The following is an 18,843-nucleotide window of genomic DNA, read 5'->3' on the forward strand; positions in this document are numbered from 1 at the left end:
TTATGAAATATCTGTCCTTATCAATAATCCTGTTATAATTTTTGTCACTTAATATTAGAACATTTAGGAATATCAAAATAAAATTTGCCCTTCATTTTCAAAGATCATGACATCAGGGTGGTGACACCATGATAGGCATATGAATTGGATTTGAGAGAGGGGATGCTGTGCTAAGTCACCAGCCTCATTTTCTCCTTCTGGGTCCAGTAGTCAGATATGAATCTGGACAACTGGAGATGGCCCTGAATGCAAGGCAATCAGGGTTAAGTGACTTGCCCAAGATCACACAGCTAGTAAGAGACAAGTGTCTGAGGTCAGATTCGAACTCCCATCCTCCTGAATCTAAGGACAGTGCTCTGTACCACCTAGCTGCCTTGGAACATCAAACTATCATAATCACAGTTATGCACTTTTAAAAATTTCTTGATTTAATTTAATACTTTTTTTGATCTTGCACAGATCAGCCCATATAAAATTATCCAATTAAAAGAAATTGTATAGATCAATAAATTTCTTAAATTAGAAATTCTGGTCTTTTTCTCTTCAAGACTAAAATTTCACCTATATCAAACCAAATCTGGACTTACCAAAAAACTTAATTTCTAATATATATTTTCTCTCTTCTTTATATGAACATAATGAACTATAGTTTGGCCCTAGGAAAATTACGTTGCTGCATTCCAAGTTGAGATCAGTTCCAAAAGTTTTCTATGGATTTTTATCTCAAACTTTTTCTCCTAATTTAAACCTGATTTAATAACCAATTTCTAAAGAAAAACTTATCTTCATGAAGTTTCTGACTGAAGTCAAGTAAATATACTATTTAAAAAATATTTTTTAAATAATCTAGCATGGAACTAGGTCATGAAATCTTAAAAACTATGATATCTTAAATTAGATTATAAGCTGTTACTGCTTATTAATTTTAAATTAGTCTTTTAAACAATTAAATCCAAATCCCAAAGGAATAAATAAAGTAATTCACATTTTAGAACTTTCATTTCACTTAGACTAAGGCTAGAAATCAACTCAGCTGTCCATGGATTTTTTTTTCAAATGTTATCAAATAGAGTCTTATACTAATAATTTAACATTCTGGGTTTTAAAATTTTTTATATATTTATATTATTTTACCTATTATATAATTATAAATATATTTGTATATATATCATTTTATATTTTAAATTGTTAATAACAGAATAGGATTTTCAGTTTCCATCTTGTATTCTGAAATCACCCTTGAGAGTTTCTCAAATTAGTACTGTTTATTTTTATGATATTAAGATTTTTAATTTACCACAGGCCCTGGAGTGAATTCAAATCTGGCCTTAGACACTTAATGCTTACTTAGCTGTGTGGCCTTTAGCAAATCACTTAACTGCAATGCATTGCAAAAACCAAAAAATAAAATGAAATGAAATAAAATTACAAAAAGTTTCTTGATCTATTTCAACTGTAGTCAAATTCTGATAAATTATTCAAAAAAGTAGCAACTCAACATTTTCAAGTTTCTTCCTATCTTTTATGGTGAGGAACAAGACATTTTCCAAGATTTAAAAGACAATATTTGAAATGATTACAAGTCTCATGTATAATTTGTAGTCAAAATTCCAAATTTCTACAATATAACTTTCAATTCAACAGTACATTTTGTTTTAATTTAACTTGTATGATTTTTTTAAAATCCCAATCATAACCCAATTATCTATTTTACTCTCATTTTCTTAAAACAAACTTTGTATTCTAGAAACAGTACTATAATTCTAACTTCTTCAAATTGAAGATGAGGAGGCGAGAACAGTCTCTAACATGAATAAGGTAAGAGAAACTCTGCAACATGGTAACCAGAGCAAAGTTTTAAAAAAAATGAATGGGCCATGAGGCAATACCCAAATTTAAGCTAGAAACAGAGAAAACACACTTTCCTCCTCCAAAATTGCAATTTCTACATTAAAATTTTTCATGTCACCTAAATCATGAATTTTGAAAGAAGAATTTCAACCTTTTTCTAGCTGAAAAAAAAAGTAGAGAAATGGCAGCTCACTAGAAACCACTTCCTTGGCAGGGAGGGAAAATTGGAATGGATTTGGCCAAATCAGGACAGAGAAAATAAAATACACAACTAACATAGTCAAAGAAAACAACCCAGGCAGAGTTTTAAGAGAGAAAAGAGAATTTTTAAAATTTCACCAACCACCAGGGAGAAAGCACAGACTGTGAGTTAAGGAATTGTTTACCTTATACTTTGAGGGAAGGCTAGTAGCTGGAACAATTCCATGTGAAGAAATTTCATCTCAATGCTCTTATTCTAAAGTCTCAAACTAGTACTGGTAAGATGATCCATTAAAAAAAAGTGACTGATCCTTTACTAGCTAACACCAAAAATACCAGAGAAAAACAAGCCAGTTGGAGGGTTTTAATTACAGCAGAGATAAGCAACTGGGGTCTCTTGGTCCTGATTCAGCAGGTCAATGATATAACAAGGTCACCTGTAAAGGCTCTAATTTCAAGCACAGAAAACTGGAATCCCAGTACAGAGGATGTGATTAGGTGGGACAGTTCCAGACCAGTGTGCAAAAGGTTAGCACCTGAAGCCTCAGCATGGAAAGTCAATGGCAAAACCCCTGGCCCACTACACAAGAAGCTTGAAACTGTGCCCCCTGCGCCCCAGGAACAGAGCTCAAATTTCTAATTGAGGGGAAAAAAAGGTGCTAACCATAAAAGCTACTATGGTGAAAGGGAAAAAAATCAAAATACTACTTCAAAAGGGGAAAGCAGTGGTAAAATGCCTACATGTGAAACCTCAAAAGAGAATATAAACTTGCCTGAAACCCAAAATAATTCTCTTGAAAAAGCTCAAAAAGGATTTCAAAAATCAAAAAATAGAGGTAGAAGAAAAATTGGGAAAAGAAATGAGAGGCAAACAGGAGAATTATGAAAAAGAAGTCAACAGCTTAGAAATGGAAAAATTAAAATTATTTATTTAAGGCAATGGGTTAAGTGAATTGCCCAAGGTCATACAGCTAGGCAATAATTATTGCCTATAATTTAAATTCAGATCCTCCTGATTCCAGGGTCAGTGCTCTATCCATTGCACCACCTAGCCACCCCAGAAGAACAAAAATTAAATGAAGGAAACAATGCCTTATAAACAGAATTGACCAAATTTGGGGGGGGGGGATCCACTAAATCAAACAATTCCTTTAAATTAGATTTAAATTAGATTAAATTGGATTTAAATTCAAATAGAAAAGGATATACAAAAGCCAACTGAAGGAAATAATTCCTAAGGAACGGGAATTAGACAAGTGGAAACTAATAATTCTCTGAGACATCAAGATTCAGTCAAACAAAATCAACAAAATGAAAAAAATTGAAAAGCTAAAATATCTCATTGGAAAAATCCCAGATCTGACTACCTGAAAACTATCACCAAAAAAAAAAGGGTTTGGACACATCTTTCATGAAATTATCAAGGAAAACTGCCCTATAGCCTAGAAGTAAAGGTTAAAATAGTCATTGAAAAAATCACCTCCTGAAAGAGATCCCTAAATGAAAATATCCTAAAATGAAAACAGTATTATTGTAGTCAAATACCAGATTTATCAAATCAAGGAAAAAATATTACAGACAACCAGAAAGAAGCAATTCAAGTACCAAGGAAACACAGTCAAGACTACATAGGATTTAGCAACTTCAGTGTTAACAGATCTGAGGGCCGGGAATATGATACTGCAGAGGGCAAAAGAGTTTGGATCACAACTAAGAATCAAGTACCCAGCAAAACTGAGCATTCTCTTTTAGAGGGAAACAATGAACATTCAATTAACTAGGGAACTTTCAAACTTTCCTGATGAAAAGACCAGCACAGAACAGAACAGAAAATTCAATCGTCAAATACAAAACTGAAGAGACACTTAAAAAGATGAAGAGGAAAGAAGAAAAGTTATGCAATAAGGTTTAACTGTTTACATCCCCACTCAAGACAATGATGCTCATAACTCTTGAGAAATGTATCTCTATTAAAAAGAGTATACTTGGAGTGTGTGGGCCTAAGTTGATTTTTGATGTGATGATATTAAAAAAGGCATGAAAAAAGTTTTGTCATGGTAAAAGAGGAAAAGGGAAGGCATAATAGATAAATTACATCACAGAAAGAGGTACAAATCACCTATTACAGTGAATCTTAATATCATCAGAATTGACACAAAGAGGAATAACATATACACCCAGTTGAGTCTAAAAATTTATCTTACCCTATAGGGAATTAGGAAGGAAAAGGGAAAAGAAAAGGGAAGAAGGGGCTGTTAAAGGGCAGGGCATATTGAGAGAGGTGGTGGTTGGAAGCAAACACTGGTGAGGAAGGACAGGGTGAAAGGAGAGAGAAAAGTATAAACAGGGAAAAAATAGAATTGAGGAAAATACATAGTAATTTTAACTGTAAATAAGACTATAATGAACTCTCCCATAAAATGGAAGTGGATAGCTGAGGGAATTAAAAACCAAAATCCTACAATATGTTGTTTTCAAGAAACACATTTGAAGCAGAAAGATACACACAGAATAAAGGGAAAAGGTTGAATCAAAAAAAAAAAGGAGTAGCAATGCTGCTCTCAGAGCAAAAGCAAAAATAGTGGGGCGGCTAGGTGGCACAGTGGATAGAGCACTGGCCCTGGAGTCAGGAGTCCCTGAGTTCAAATCCGTCCTCAGACACTTAATGATTACCTAGCTGTGTTGCCTTGGGCAAGTCACTTAACCCCATTGCCTTGCAAAAAACCTAAAAAAAAAAAAAGCAAAAATAGATCTAATTAAAAACGATAAGGAAGGAAACCTCACCTTACTAAAAAGTACTGTAGACAGTGAAGTAATATAAATACAAAATATAGATGTATCAAGTGTTATAGCATACAAATTCTTAGAGGAGAAGTGAAGTGAATTTTAGGAAGACATAGAAAGCAAGATAGTAGGGCACTTCAAGTTTCCTCCCTCAGAATTAGATAAATCTAACCATAAAATGAACAAAAAGGAAGTAAAGTTGGTGAATAGAATTTTAGAAAAGTTAGATATGATAAACCTCTGGAGAAAATTGAATAGGGATAGAAAGATATATACCTTTTTCTCAATAATACATGACATCGAGCCAACTCCTGCCTTATCTGCCTTACCTGTCACGCCGTGCTGCAAGCATGAGCCACCTTCAGGAGGAAGCCGGAAAGACGGAGCAAGAATACAGCCTCCCCGACCAACTGGCTCAGGCAGACTACAGGGAGCCCGCGGCAGAGGAGGAGGACCACGAGGCTGAGGATGAGGAAGCTCAAGAAGCAGAAGCAGCAGAAGCCTACGAGGCTGAAGAGAAAATCCACAAGACCAAAGACTCAGAAGGAGAGCAGCCACAGCCTCACTTCGTCTGCCGGTGGACAGGCGTCTGGTGGGCTTGCTTATTGGTCCTAAGGGCGCTACTATAAAGGCAATCCAGATGCTCACTCGCACTCGCATAAGCATCAAGACGGAGGGAACGAAACATTCTGTCTACATCTATGGGAGCTACGAAGCCTGCGTCCGAGGACTGGATGTGGTGCAATGTGTGCTCGGGTGGTACTAGCCGCCCACACCTTGGACCCGAGCTGATGTCGGAACAGCTGCCCCGAGACGAATCAAGGGCATCTCACATCTGGACTCCTCTCTCCCAGTAGAGCCTAGTCTAACTCAGTTTCAAGAAATGCCTCTCCCCGACTCTGAGCTGAGAACATCTGGAAATGTAATGGACTTCTCACCAAGACTCTACTCCTAGTTCAAGTCAATACCATGACCAACCTAGAGCACTAGGAATGGAGAATACTGTCTACCTTCTGACAAGGGAGGGGGCTCAATATGAGACCTGTTGGCAGGTATTTTGCCCAATTAGGGGTATTGGTTTTTTTTCCTTTTCAGAGGTGGGAAGGAGGAAACGGGTGAGAGATTTTGTTCATTGATTAAAAAATATTTATCAAATTTTATGAAAAAAATAATACATGACATCTACACAAAAATTGATTATGTATCAGGGCACAAAAATCTCACAGCGAAATGCAAAAAGTGAGAAACTTTAAATGTATCCTTTTCAGAACATGATGCAATGCCATGGAAAGTTACACTAAAAATTAATTGGAACCTAAATTACCTAATTTTAAAGAATGAATAGATCAAACAACAAATCATAGAAATAATAATTTCAACCAAGGCAATGGCAATAATGAAGCAACATACCAAAGTTTATGGGTTACAAAGTAGGTCAATATTTCTAAATGCTTATTTGAATAAAATAAAGGTGAGATCAATCAAAAAAGCTAGAAAAAGAATAAATTTAAAATTCCCAATTAAATACCAAATTATAAATTGTGAAAAAATCAAAGGAGAGATTAACAAAATTGAAAGTAAGAGGGGCAGCTAGGTGGCGTAGTGGATAAAGCACCTGCTCTGGAGTCAGGAGTACCTGGGTTCAAATCCGGTCTCAGACACTTAATAATTACCTAGCTGTGTGGCCTTGGGCAAGCCACTTAACAACCCCATTTGCCTTGCAAAAAAAAAAACCCTAAAAAAAAAGGAAAGAAAGAAAATAAGAAAACTATTTGGCCAATAAAAAAAACTAAAAATTAATTTTATGGGGAAAAAAAGATGAAAACCAAATTACAAGAATCAAAAATGAAAACGGTGAATACATCATCAATGAAGAGGAAAATAAAGCCATAATTAGGAGCTATTTTGTTCAACAGCATGCCATTAAATCTGGTGATCTAGGGGCAGCTAAGTGGTGCAGTGGATAAAGCACTGTCCCTGGAGTCAGAAGTACCTGAGTTCAAATCCAGTCTCAGATACTTGATAATTACCTAGCTGTGTGGCCTTGGGCAAGCCACTTAACCCCATTTGCCTTGCAAAAACCTAAAAAAAAAAAAATCTGGTGATCTAACTGAAATAGATGAGTATTTACAAAAATACAAATTGCCCAGATTAACATAAAAAGAAATAAAATATTTAAATAATACCATTTTATAAAAAAAACTTGAACAAGTCATCAAAGAACTCACTAAGAATTTTCATGACCAGATGGATTTACAAGTGAATTATACCAACAACAATCAATTCAAATTCTATATAAACTATAAAACAAGCAAAGAAAGAATACTGCCAAATGTTTTTATGATACATATAAAGACATACATAAAAAACAATAAATAGTAAACCTAAAACACAAATACCTAAATCAGAAAGAATCAAAATATAAAAAGAAAATTATAGCTCAATTTTCTTAATAAATATTTATGCAAATATTTTAAAATATTAGCAAAGAGATTATAGCAATTTTTCACCAGAATTATATATTATGAAGAGAAGACATACCAGAAATGCAGGGATGGTTTAATATAGGAAACCTATTAGGATAATCGATCATATCAATAATAAAACTAACAAATCATATGATTATCTCTATAGATGCTGAAAAAGTTTTGACAAAATACAGTACCCATTCCTATTTAAAACACTATATAGCTTAGGAATAAATGGAGAGTTCCTTAAAGTGAAAAGCAGTATCTATCTAAAATCATATACATATGTGTGTGTAGGTGTGTATACACATATATGTATGTCTATATGTAATGGAGATAAGCTAGAATAATTCCCGTTAAGATCAGGGGTAAAACAAGAATGTCTATTATCCCCACCAATATTCAAAATTATAATAGTAAAGTTAACTTTAGCAATAAAAGAAGAAAAAGAAATTGAAGGATTTAGAATAGACAATGAGTAAACAAAACTATCATTCTTTGCTGATGACATGATTGTATACTTAGAGAATCCTAGAGAATAAAATGAAAATCTTCTTGAAATAATTAACAACTTTAGCATAGTTAAGGATATAAAATAAACCCACAGAAATCATCAATATTCCTATGTATTAACACAAAGCAGATATAGCAAGACATAGAGAAATTCCTTTTAAAATAACTATAGGCAATATAAAATATTTGGGAGTCTACCTGCCAAGAAAAACCTTGCTAAAAACACAATTACAAAACACTTTTCAGTCAAAGTCAGATCTAAACAATTGGAAAAAATATCAATTGTTTATGGGTAGGCTGATCTAATATAATAAAAATGTCAGTTCTACTCAATTTATCTATTTATTTAGGGCCATCCAAATCAAACTACCAAAAACTATTTCATAGAGCTAAAATAGTAACAAAATTCATTTGGAAGAACAAAAGGTTAAGAATTTCAAGAAAATTAATGAAAAAATGCAAAGAAAGAGGGTCTAAAGAAAGATACCAGATATAAAACTATATTATAAAGCAGCATTCATCAAAATTTTTTGGCATTGGCTAAGAAGTAGAGTGGTGGATCAGTGAAATAAATTAGGTACAAAAGAAACAACAATAAATGATTATAATGATATTCTACTGCTTGATAAAACCAAAGACACCAGTTTCTGGGATAAGAATTCACTATTTGTCAAAAAACTGCTGGGAAAAGTAGAAAATAGAATAGTACAAGCTAAGCATAGACCAACATCTATTCCAAGATAAGGTCAAATAGACCTTATTCCAAGGTCAGAATGGTTACATAATTAAGACATGAAGGGTGATACCATAAGCCAAGAAGGAGAACAAGGATAGTTTATGTTGGATCTATGGAGAGGAGAAGAATTGATAAGCAAACAAGAGACAGAAAAATTATAAAATGCAAAATCAATCTTTTTAATTATATAAACTAAAAAGTTTTTTTTTCCCCAAACAAAGCCAAAGCAGCCAAGATTAGAAGGAATCCAGAAAGCTGGAAAATAATTTTTTAGCCAGGATTTCTGATAAAGGACTCACTTCTGAAATACATAAAGAATTTTGTCAATTTACAAGAATATAAATCATTATCCAATTGATAAATGGTTAAAAAATATGAACAAGTAGTATTCATATGAAGAATTTAAAGCTATATGGAAGTCATATGAAAATGCTCTAAAATGCTGTTGATTCCAGAAATGCAATTTAAAATAATTCTAAGGTATCACCTCAGATTGGTTATTATAATAGAAAAGGACAATGATAAATATTGGAGGTGATGGGGAAAAACCAGGCAGTGTTGGTGGAGTTGTAAACTGATCCAACCATTCTGCAGAGCTATTTAGAACTATGCCCAAATAGCAATCAAATTGTACAGACCCTTTGATTCAGCACTACCAATAGTCTGTTTCCCAAAGAGATCATAAAAAAAGACTTACATGAATAAAAATACATGTAAAATAAATGTAAAATAAAGTTTGAAAAAATTTATAGCAGCTCTTTTTGTGGTGGCAAAGAACTGGAAATTGAGGGGATGCCCATCATTTGGGAAATGACTGAACAAGTTATGATGTATGAATGAATAGAACTATTGTACTATAAGAAATCATGAGCTGGTGGATTTTGGAAAAACTTGGAAAGACCTACATTAACTGATGCTGAGTGAAGTGGGCAGAACCATCAGAAAACTGTTCACTGTTCAGCAACATTGGGTGATGATTAGTTATGATAGATTTAACTCTTTTCAGCAATACAGTGATCAGAAAATTCTAAAAGACTTGTGATGGAAAATGTCATCCACATCCAAAGAAAGAACTATGGAGTCTGAATGCAGATCAAAATATAATATGTTCACTTTTAAAATTTTGCTTTTTCTTTCTCATGGTTTTTCACTTTTGCTCAGATTCTTCTTTACTAAATATGGAAATGTTTAGTATGATTATACATTCATGTATAACCTTTATCAAATTATTTGTTTTCTGGGAAAAGAGAAAATACCTCAAAATCTTACAAAAAATGAAAGTTGAAAACTATCTTTACATGAAATTGGAAAAAAATAAAATACAAAAGAAAATTTGCTCTATCTTTTCCAAGTATATGCCCTTCAACAAGGGGTCAGATAATGTTTCCCAAAGAAAAGGACCAGTGTTTCCTTCCTTCAATGCCACTTTCATGGAAGGAGCCCCTATTAAGCTTCATTGAATTTTGCTTTTGAAATGATTTCCATTTCCAAGGATATCTTCTCCTCCCCACTTTTACTCTCCAGAAGGAGGGAGGAGGAAGAAGAAAGGGATTTTATTTCTTTTTCACCATTTCAACAGCCCCTATGCACACTGCCAGGAAACCTCTTAAACTCATTTACCATTTTGCTTCAATAATATTACTTTAATCCTTGGTCTCCACCCTCTTGTCCCAATACCTGAATAACTATAGACTTTCTTCCCACATCTTTTATTTCTGATGTGTGCTTCTAACAGGTTATGTTAGTTCAGATCCTACTTTCCTATTTTTTTTTAGGTTTTTGCAAGGCAAATGTGGTAAGTGGCTTGCCCAAAGCCACACAGCTAGGTCATTATGAAGTGTCTGAGACCAGATTTGAACCCAGGTACTCCTGACTCCAGGGCCAGTGCTTTATCCACTGCTCCGCTTAGCCGCCCCCCTACTTTCCTATTGATTGAGATATTATTTAAATATTTACCTGGGGAATCCAGAGTCAAAGAGGACCTCAGGACTCCAGCATTGGCTCAAGCATAATACTACCTCTATCTTCTGTGCACCTGAGGTTCTTGTTGACTAGAGGTGAATGGGACTGTACAAGATGGATCAGATGTGAAAACGAAGAAGAGGAAAAGATAAAGAGATCTGGTCTGCTAGCATATGGACTTCACCCTGTGTCAGTGTCTTTCTCCCAATTCTCCATATTCTCCAGGTCTCCCAATTCTTTAAGTCCCAACTGGGGTTGACCCATCCCTCATTCCAGGAAGGTTTCATGACCAGTCCTGACCCCTTCAGTTCTCTCTCCTCTGTGAATTCTTCCAGTCTTTCAAGGTGAGCCCCATGCAGAAACACTGGGATTTCCAAAGGCCTGGAGGGGACTTGGATGGTTTCCTTAAAGGAACCTTACATATTAATCTTATATATCAATGGTACTTCATAACATTCATATACCAAAACTTTTTTAGCCATTCCCCAATCATTGGGCATCCCCTCAATTTCCAATTCTTTGCCACTGCAAAAAAAAAAAAGAGTTTCTATGAATATTTTGGAACACATGGAACTCTTTCCATTTTTTATGATTTCTTTTGGATATAGGCCTAGTATTGGTATTGCTGGGTCAAAGGGTATGGTCAGTTTTTTCCTCTTTGGGCATTGTTCCATATTGCTTTCCAGATTGGTTGGATTAGTTCACAACTCTATCAATAGTTCCAATTGTCCCGCAACCTCTCCTACATTAATTGTCTTCCCTTTTTGTCATCTTAGTCAATGTAATATAGCTTTAACTTCTTTGTTTGAAAACTGCCTATTAATATCCTTTGGGGTCGAACTCTAGAGAAGCATAGAAAGAATTTCATGAACTGATGTTGAGCAAAAGAAGCAGAATTAAGAGAACATTGTACACATCAACAACAACGTTGTGAGTTGATCAACTATGATGGATGCAGCTTCTTTCAACAGTTCAGAGATCACGCTTTGAGACCTGTTGTGGACAATGCCACATTCAGGAGAAGAAAAAAGAAAAACAAAAAAAAAACACAGATTTTTTTTTAAACTTTTCTTATGGTTTTCATTCCTATCTCATATTTTCTTTCTTTTCCTTTAGCCATAATTCCTCTTACACAAAATGACTACTATGAAAATATGTTCAACACAAATGTACATGCATAACTTTTATCAGACTCTGTCAAGGGGAGGGGGGAAGAAAAAGAAGGTAGTGGAAAAACGTGTAACTTATAAATTAGCAAAGGATGAATATTGAAAATCAACCATAGTATGTGACCAGAAAAACAAAATAAAAAATCAATTTAAAAAAAAAAAAAGGAACCTCATATCATCAACTGTAGTTAAGAAGCTAGCCTAGCCTTCCCAACTGCCTGGCTAGCAAGAGCCATGACCCAAGGGAGGAGGTTGCAAGGGTACTTGATGATGAATAAATGGATTTCTGTAATATTGGGATCAGAGAGCATATTTTCAGGATTGTTGTAAGGATAACATGAGATATTTGTAAAGTGTTTTGAAAACCTTAAAATGTTACATATCTGATAGCTAATGATGATGCTAACTCTCCCTTCAGGTGCTATATCCAGTACTGCATGACAAGGCTTCTGATTTCGGGATGGAATCAAAACCATTGATTATCAATAAGTATGATGGTATTCCCACCATATGATTCCAGAATGTTTGAATCTTCCATATGAGGCCCAAACGGTTTATGTAAGGACTATGGCCATTTCAGAAGGGCCCATAGGGTAGAATTCTGAGCCTCCCTCTTAATGGAACACACTATTGGCCTTCAGGTCCTGCTCCCTATGAAATCTTTCAAGGTCAAGAATCTCAAATTCATTGCAAATTTTTGTTTTCAATACCATCCCATCCCAGTCAGACACTTGTTCTAAGAGGTTTCTTCTTCTCACATCCTACCATATCCTCCATCACTATCCACCCATTTTTGTTTGGGGTCTCTCAGGACAGGACTGGGCCTAGTGATGGGCAATGGAAAACATGCTGGGTGGGATTAGTAGAAATAAATAGAATTTTGAGGATAAAGAGAAGATTTGGGGATTAGGACTTTATGACTCTCTTTAAATAGTCAAAGATCTATATTTGGAAAGAGGAATTAAAATTGTTGTGTTTAGTCCCAGGGAGCAAGCTTAAGATGAAGTTACAAAGATGAATATTTTTTTTAAAATTTAAATTAATTTTATTTTCATAAATCTCAGGTTTCCCTTCCCTTCCTTTTCCTACCCTTCCCTGAGAAAACATGAAAATCAAAATCTCCTCTTACAAATATGAATAGCCAATCAAGAGGGATTTCCACACTGACTATGTCCAAAAAAATTTCTGTCTTAGTCTCTCCTTGAGTCCATCAGCTCTATCTAGAGAGGAATTTCATGTTTCTTCTTGAATTCTTTGGGTTTGTGGTTAGTCAATGTGTTGAACAGAATTCCTAAGTCTTTCAAAGTTGTTGGTCTTTCTAGTATTGTCTTTGATTAAATTGTTCTCAGTTCAATTCAGTTGACTTTGCTTCAGTTCATGTAAATCTTCCCAGGCTTCCCTGAAATAATCCCTTTCATCACTTCTTATAGCATGATAGTATTCCATCTGATTCATATTCAGCTTTTCCCCAATTGATGAACACTGCCTCAGTTTCCAATTCCTTGCCACCACAGAGAGCTGTTATAAATATTGCTGCCTAGGGCGGCTAGGTGGCGCAGTGGATAGAGCACCAGCCTTGGAGTCAGGAGTACCTGGGTTCAAATCCGACCTCAGACACTTAATAATTACCTAGCTGTGTGGCCTTGGGCAAGCCACTTAACCCCATTGCCTTGAAAAATCTAAAAAACTAAAAATAAATAAATGAATATTGCTGCATTTATGGGTTCTTTTCTCATCCCTTTTCTCTCTTTAAAGGGAGGTAGATTTAGACTCAATGTAGAGGAAAGGCTTCCTAACAGTGAGGGCTGTTCTATAATGAAGTGGGCTTCCTCAGAAGCTAATAGGCTTTATTCTCTTAAAAAATATTCAAGTGAAGGTTAGGTGACCCTTTGTCAGGCTTGTTGTAGAGAAGGGGCTTTCAAATGGGCATCTATGGACTTGTTTTTTTTTAAGTTCATTAACTATATTTCAATGAAATGGGTTTCCTTTGTAATTCAATGAGTTTTATTTTATACATTCAAAGACTTTATTCTAGCTTTATTTATAGCTAGGCTTCGAGACTACCAAGAAACCCAGCGGCACAAAAATGAACCCTGCTGAAAGGTATTTCTTCACCTGTAAGGTGTAGAGCAAGTACCTTATGAGCAATTTGTGACCCTGAGATACTGTGAATCTATGTGTTGGATCTTCTCTCTGACAGAGGCCATTTTTTATACATTCAGTGTTGAGACAACATCTCCCATTTCAGAAACATCATGAATAACAAGTGAGTTATTCTTATAGGGTGAGATTGGCTTTTTTGTGTGTCATTTTCTCTTGATTTATGCAATCCAATTAAAAAGTGGGGTATCTCAGAGTCAATTGCACCCAACCCAAAGAGAGCAAACAACTGGTTTTTCCATCTTGAGGCTCATGTCTGTGACAGTTCCTTGGGTCAGAAAAACCCAATTCCCAAGGGTTATATCCATTTCAGTACCCTCAATGAATGCAATCTCCTGGGTTTCTCTTTAACAAATATTGGGGGGGTTGAGGAGGGTCAGGATGAAGGCAGTAGAATGGAGTAGAGTGAATTGTAGGCTTACTGCCAGGAAATCTTGCAATCTCACTTCCAATATTTATTAGCTGTGTAACTTTGGTATAGTGAATAAAAGGCAAACTGAGTCATTTTTTTTTAGGTTTTTGCAAGGCAATGGGGTTAAGTGGCTTGGCCAAAGCCACACAGCTAGGTAATTATTATGTGTTGAGGCCAGATTTGAACTCAGGTACTCCTGACTCCAGGGCCAGTGCTCTGTCCACTGCTCCACCTAGCTGCCCTTTTTTTTTACATTCACTTTTTTTTAACTCTTTTTATTTTTATTTTTTTACTTTTTAGGGTGTCTTTTTTATTTGACAAGGTAATGGGGTTAAGTGGCTTACCCAAGGCCACACAGCTAATTAATTATTAGGTGTCTGAGGCCAGATTTGAACTCAGGTACTCCTGACTCCGGGGCCAGTACTCTATCTACTGTGCCACCTAGCCACCCCTGAGTCATAGTTTTCTGCAGGGCCAAATAACATTTTATTAATAATAATGAATATACTTTGTTAACCAAATTCTTACTGAGCAGTTTCTAACCTGGGCATGACAAAGCAGGTCATAGACAGAATGTCAGTAAATTAGATAACAGTTTATTAATTACTTTCTTTGCAAGAATCCAGTTTGGTAGATCATGTGATTATTTCTTGGAGTTCCACCTTGCTATAGTGGAGCCAGATATTTTATACATAATCATAAATGAGAACCAGTGGATCATAGCACAATCAGATTTGGGGCTTGACTGATCCTCCCAAGTCAAGCTCAGCATTCAGGAAAATACAATAGATGAATATATCAGTTTGGGATCATCCAAATGCAAGTCCCGTGGGAACAACTTGATTGTAAAGTTTGGGGGTTATAGTACAGTGCAGACTATACTGATACAGGCAAGCACAGGGCAGGGAAGGACCAGTCATGACTGATGGATGATTTTGTTTTCACTGTCTCCCAGTCCCAGAGCCTGCCTGGAAAAAGGATAACCAGAAACTAAATTATTATTATGAAATTCATTACACATATCATATAAATTAATATAGAAACCAAAACTTTTAACAACTGCTAGTAAAATGGATCAAGCTGACCGTCTCAGCCAAAAAAGCCAGGGACCTGAGCATGATCAATTCATTAATTAGGCTCACAAAAACCAATAAATTGAGTCAATGAAATTCCTCAATAATCAAAGACTGGGAGGGAGGGCAGAAAGGATCTGTTAAATCAAGTTGATTCTTCACTGGCCCCGGAGTCAGGAGAATCTGAGTTCAAATCCGGCCTCAAACACTTCATAATTGCCTAGCTGTGTGACCTTGGGCAAGTCGCTTAACCCCACTGCCTTGTTAAAAAAAAAACCTAAAAAAAAAAATTAAAATAAATAAATAAATAAATGAGGTTGGTTCTTCCTTCTGATTGATCAACTGTGCATCATTTGCACCTTCCCTGACAAAGGTAACACAATTCTGATTGGTAGACATTTTAAAAAAGACATGAGTTAAGAGTTACTCTATTTTCTCAGTGGGAGACAGGAGTAGTACCCGGGTGCTAATTAGTACCTGATGAGGATTAGTCTGGTAAAAGTCACAACCTAAGGGTGGCTTCCTTGCTGGCATCCTCACAACACTAATAGTTAGTATTTATATAGTACCAAATTGTTAATTGCTTTACAATCAGTATGTCCTTTGCCCCTTACAGCAACCCTGGGAAGTAAACTCTAATACAGTCCTCATTTTACAGTTGAGAAAAGTGAGGCAAGCAGACTTTCTTATTGCTGCTGTTAAACCTAAAACTGTAAAAATCTTTAAACTATAGGTTAAAAATAAAGTGACAAAAATTATAGGTTAGACATTTTACGTTTTATTCCCTAAGATCTTACCTCTAATCTCTCGGTGATGGCCATTTGAGGGAATGGCACTAGCAAAGAGTATATACCTTTTATGCACAAACAGAGAATAGTGAAAATTATTAACTTTGTTTGGTAGCCTGACAATGAAGGTTGCACAATATCAAGTTGCCCAAATGCTCCTCAAAGACCATTATCTGGGGGCCGCGGGGCCGGGGCGGCCGAGCCGGTGAGAGAGGGGCGCGGCGGGCGGGCGCAGGGGGCTGGAGAGGGTGCGGGGATGCCCAGCCTGCACCAGGCCTCGCGGGCGCGGGGGCCCCGGCGGACCCCCCACCCCATCCGGGGGCCCAGGACCGCGCCTGCCCCGCGCCCTTCCCGCGCCAGATTAATCCCAGGAATGAATCCTATCGCTCTGAGTTTGCAGCTGAGACCAAGAGTAAAAGGAAGTCTGTGGAGGACACAGAGGTGGCTCAGAAGATGAAAAGGAGAGTTAAGGACCAGAGGCCCGCAGTGATCTATCCGAAGGCCCTTCAGGGCATTTTGGGGAAAGCCATACCAAGAAAGAAGAAAAAAAGAGAGATTGTGAATCCAGAGCCAAGCAGAGACCCCAGCCCTAGATGCAGAGAAGAATCCAGCAAGAAGAGTGCTACAGTTTCCTTTCCAGTTAAGGAAACGCAGCAAGACCTTCCAGAAAACAGCCAAGGGGAAGATAGAGCAGCCCCAGGAAATCTCAGCAGCCTAATTATGGTTAGGGACTCTCAAGATAATTCAAGTGAAAAGCCACCTGGTAACCCGAGAACAGTCCTGGAAAAAAGCCCAGAGTCCCACGCAGAAGAACAGAGGCCTAAAGAGAGGGAGTTGGTGATAGAAAATCCTGACTGGTCACATATGGAAGATATGTCCCCCGACAGGTTCTCCCAAGAGGATTCTGTTTCTTTGAACTTTTCTGTAGTTTCAGAGCCTTCATCTTCCACTACTGATTGTGTTATGTACCCAGCTCACTTGTATGGCAGCCCTTGGCATAATTATGCCAGTTACTGGGCTGGCAGTCCCTATCCTTTCTGTTATCCTACCACTAAGAGCATTGGTGATGCTTCCAACCCAGTGGGATATAATATGAGCCAACCCAGTGATTATTCTACTGAGAATGCTAATAGCAACCACAAAAATACCTCTAAGGATTTGGAACTGGTGGAAGCCAAACCCCACACATCCTCTTCACTTCATTCTTCTTGGATATGAGAAGAAGAAAAGGTGAGGAAGAAAAGAACGTTCCGTGAAGAGGTGCCTCATTGTTATCAAGAGCACATATCAAGTTTTTCATACCAAGAAAGCAGGGGGAGCCAAGATTCAGTGGGCTTCATTGACACCCACTGTCACTTGGACATGCTTTATTCTAAGTTGTCATTCCAAGGCACTTTTTCAAAGTTTAGAAAGATTTATAGCAGTTCCTTTCCAAAAGAGTTCCAGGGTTGCATTGCTGACTTCTGTGACCCTCGTACCCTGCCAGATTACCCTATAGGAGGATCTATTAAAAGAGGACCTTGTCTGGGGGGCATTTGGTTGTCACCCTCATTTTTCTCGATACTACAATGAACATCAAGAAAGAAACCTCCTTCAGGCTTTGAGGCATCCCAAGGCTGTTGCATTTGGAGAAATGGGACTGGATTATTCTTATAAATGAACTTCTCCTGTCTCAGATCAGCAGAAGGTATTTGAAAAGCAATTGCAATTGGCTGTGGCTATGAAGAAACCCTTGGTGATACACTGTCATGAAGCAGATGAAGATTTACTCTCCATCATGAAAAAATTTGTACCTACTGACTATAAAATCCATAGGCACTGCTTTACTGGCAGCTATTCCATCATTGAACCCCTGTTGAAACACTTTCCCAATCTCTCTGTGGGATTCACAGCCCTTGTGACCTATTCTTCTGCCTGGGAAGCCAGGGAAGCATTGAAACAGATACCTTTGGAGAGAATCATTGTGGAAACTGATGCTCCCTATTTCCTCCCTCGTCAGGTCCCCAAGAGCCTTTGCCAGTATGCCTACCCAGGTCTGGCCCTCCACACGGTTTGAGAGATTGCTAAGGTCAAAGGTGAGCCACTCTCTCAGACCTTGGCCACCTTGAGACAGAATACCAGCCATCTTTACAGCCTTTGAGGGAAGGCAGGGGATGTTAGGGTTTTCACAAATCTTCAACAAACTGTATTTTCTAAAATTTTGACTGCATTTTTTTTTCCAGTACAGAGACTATAAACATAGGATTTACCCTTTAAGCCAGATTTTCCTTGAGGCGAACTTTGGTGGCTTACAACCTTCTTCCTCTTACCCTGAACCTTTCAAGGAGACCTCATCATAGGGGCTACACTGGAATAGCATGTTCTAGGACTCTGAAAGGGGTCTTCAGGGACCCTGGTGTGGTCTTGGAAAGGGGCGGGGGAGGTTTTCTTAGAAGCCTCTTCACCAATGCTGCCCTTCTACTTTGGGGAGAGGAGGGTAAAGTTGGGGCACTTGAGGGGGCAGAGAAGGTTGCTCAACTGAATCTCCACAAATTCTAGTCTGTGCTTAAGCAGTATAAAGGTTTTCAATAAAGCCATCTTCTTAAATAGGGGGAAAAAAAGACCATTATCTGACTCCTTGTTTTTACTTCCTTGTAGTTTGTAATTAACATGGGGGAGATCCCCAGGAATCCTGATTTCTTACAAATTGGCAAATGTCTACATTTAAAGTCTTTCATCCTATGTTT

At 37.0% G+C, this 18,843-nt stretch overlaps 1 pseudogene; it reads left to right on the forward strand.

Moving 5' to 3' along the window:
• The first annotated feature begins 5,476 nt into the window (after positions 1-5,476).
• On the forward strand, positions 5,477-18,257 carry LOC141508595 (putative deoxyribonuclease TATDN2 pseudogene; annotated as a pseudogene).
• Positions 18,258-18,843: the final 586 nt, after the last annotated feature.

Source organism: Macrotis lagotis, chromosome 1 (genome assembly GCF_037893015.1).
Source record: "Macrotis lagotis isolate mMagLag1 chromosome 1, bilby.v1.9.chrom.fasta, whole genome shotgun sequence".
Classification (NCBI taxonomy): Eukaryota; Metazoa; Chordata; class Mammalia; order Peramelemorphia; family Peramelidae; genus Macrotis; species Macrotis lagotis.